This window comes from Malaclemys terrapin, chromosome 12 (genome assembly GCF_027887155.1).
Source record: "Malaclemys terrapin pileata isolate rMalTer1 chromosome 12, rMalTer1.hap1, whole genome shotgun sequence".
In the NCBI taxonomy this organism is placed as follows: domain Eukaryota; kingdom Metazoa; phylum Chordata; order Testudines; family Emydidae; genus Malaclemys; species Malaclemys terrapin.
Window position 1 is genome coordinate 34595340 of NC_071516.1, and position 3083 is coordinate 34598422.

General features: G+C 43.8%; 1 pseudogene; it reads right to left on the reverse strand.

Annotated features, from left to right (window-relative positions):
• Positions 1–770: 770 nt before the first annotated feature.
• Positions 771–1720, reverse strand: LOC128846344 (olfactory receptor 1020-like; annotated as a pseudogene).
• Between the last annotated feature and the right edge of the window lie 1363 nt (positions 1721–3083).

Consider the following 3083-nt stretch of genomic DNA (forward strand, 5'->3'; position numbering starts at 1 on the left):
AGGAAAGCAGACATTGTCCGTGATTTTTTTCTGCTTTTTAAAAACCCCTAGTTTTCAATACAAAAAAAGTTTTGACGGAAAATATTTGTCCAACCCTTTTAATAAGCTTTAGTGCCTTTTAGCACTAGCTGATGCTGAGAACAAGTGATACCTTATAAAGGTGACTTGAAAAGAAGTTTTCTCAAAATTGGGTTTGTGCTGAGATGCGGAAGGTTTCTCCATCTCTACTTTTTCCCAGGGCTATAAGAGCAGCGGTTCTCAACCAGGGGCACGTGTAGCCTGAGGGTACACAGAGGTCTTCCGGGGATACGTCAACTCATCTAGAGATTTGCCTAGTTTTACAGCAGGCTACAGAAAAAACACTAGCAAAGTCTAAACTAATTTCATACAGACAATGACTTGTGTATTCTGCTCTATAGACTATACACTGAAATGTAAGTACAATCTTTATATACCAATTCATTTATTTCATAATTATATGGTAAAAATTAGAAAATCAGCAGTTTTTCAGTAGTAATGTGCTGTGACAGTTTTGTATTTTTATGTCTGATTTTGAAAGATTTTAGTGAGCTGAAACTTGGGGATACGCAAGACAAATCAGACTCCTGAAAGGGGTACAGTGGTCTGGAAAGGTTGAGACACACTGTCTAAGAGCAGGACACGAAGCCCAATGAAGCTCAGGGAAACACGACCTGGGACTACAGCAGGCTTTGGTTCAGGCCCTACCCCAGCCCATGTTAAATCTATTTTAACTCAAGGAAATTGATCCGTTAACATGGTCCAAGCATGAATTTCCTGCAAGCTTTCCTCAGTGCCTCCTGGACTTCTTTGTTTCTCAGGCTGTAGATGAGGGCATTGACCAGGGGAGTCAGGATGGCATAGAAGACAGAGAGAACTTTCTTGAAGTCGCTCAGGATGTCAGTGGTTGGGAACAAATAGACAATCAGCAGAGTTGCATAATAAATGCTCACCACAATGAGGTGGGAGGAGCAGGTGGAAAAGGCCTTTTGCCTCCCAGTGGTGGATGGGATTCTCAGGATGGTGGTGATGATGAAGATGTAGGACATCAAAATATTTAGGAATGGGACCAGTGAGAAAAGAAAGCTGAGTGTGAAAGCCAGTGTTTCCATTAGGTGTGGGTCATTGCAGGAGAGCTTTACAAGGGAGATAAAATCGCAAAAGAAATGGTCAATAATGTTAGAGCCACAGAACGTTAACTGACGTATCAACAATGTTAATATGCCAATACATAGGAAGCCACCTATCCAAGAGCTACCTGCAAGTTGGATGCAGGCCCTGCCACTCTACAGGCTGCATAGTGCAGTGGATTGCATATCGCTAAATACCGATCATAAGACATCACTGACATGAGAAGGCATTCTCTGGCCACTAGAGAACCAAAGAAATAATATTGTGTGAGGCAGCCACTAAATGAAATGGTCCCATCGAGAGTCAGGAGACTGGCCAGCACCCTGGGCAGGATGGTGGAGGAGCAGCAGGTCTCCAAGCAGGACAAGTTCCCCAGGAAGAAATACATGGGGGTGTGAAGGTGCTGATCAGCCACAACTAGCGCAAAGATCAGGACGTTCCCAGCCATGGTTGCAATGTAGATGGCGAGAAACAGCAGGAAGAGAAGAGTTTGTAGCTTAGGGAGATTCCCAAATCCTAGCAGGATGAATTCCGTGAGAACCGTTTGATTCACTTACTCTGGGTTCGCCATGAGGTGCAACTAGGAGAAAGAAACCAAAATTTACAACGGAATCTGAAGAAGATATATTTACATCACTCTTTAGCATCAATTTAGTTCCATAAATATTGCATACAGCCCCTCATCCTGTGGGGTCAGGGACGAACCAAGACTCTGAAGGCAAATTTCCTATTTAAATCTTTGAGATTCCGTTATCAGCCCCCCTCCGGTCAGTGAAGATATCGATGAAGGTGGAAAAGCACACAAACCGCTGTGCATATTTATGTCAAAATTGTCAAAGCCATTTTGTATTAGTCTTTTGTAACTTCGACAAGTGGTCCCCATGGCTCACCACGGTGGACTGTGATTTCTTGCACTGCAAACATATTGGTTCAGCTAACAGCGAGGAGGCTCTAGTGGACTCATCCAAGAGCGGGGACAGTGATCAATATGCTGTCAAAGCAGGTTACATTAGTCTCCGTGATACAAGGTCCAGCCCTTCCCTGCTTTTATTCTTTTTCTATTTTTTCACATTCATCCTAAACCTTTCCAGAGAGAGAGAGAGACGTCACTGAGCTGTTGCATCACAAACTGACGCCAAATTTACACTTCAGTCTCCTTACAGTGTTGTTTGAAGCATCACAACCACAGTGGTGTTTTGGTCACTTTCCCTGAGAAACACTCACCAATTGAATCTCATTTTGTTTCTGTCTGCAATTGAATCGTTCCTCAGTCCTGCTGTGAGTTTGCTTCCATTCCCTGCTGGTGTTGTCTGCCAATGTGATTAACTTCACGTTCTGGGTGAAGGGGGATTATGAAATCGCACAGGACCCACAACCCAATGAGCTTGCTCCCCAAACTGGCTGTCCCCCACTCTCTGATCGCTCTGCTATAATGCAAATTTATCCAACACCCCAGCTCATGGTTTTGCTCTCTGTTACTGAATCCCATTGGTTTTGGAAACAGAGCCACTCAGCCAGCCACATGGTAGTGCCAGTAGTGAAGTCAATTGGATATTTTCAAACAGTGTCCTTGTAACACATGAACATGTCACATCAGTGTAACCCCATCAGCAACTGTATAATCATAGAATATCGGGGTTGGAAGGGACCTCAGGAGGTCATCTAGTCCAACCCCCTACTCAAAGCAGGACCAATCCCCAGACAGATTTTTACCCCAGTTTCCTAAATGGCCCCTTTAAGGATTGAACTCACAACCCTGGATTTAACAGGCCAATGCTCAAACCCCTGAGCTATCCCTCCCCCCAATTCCACTAACACTAATAGCACGTGTGTTATAAGATTTATTTTTACAGCTGCTCAGTCCTCTGTGTGGCTCATTTTCCCCAGGCTTCTAGAGAGTTATCAATTTCTCTCTTAATAATCAAAGAAAAATA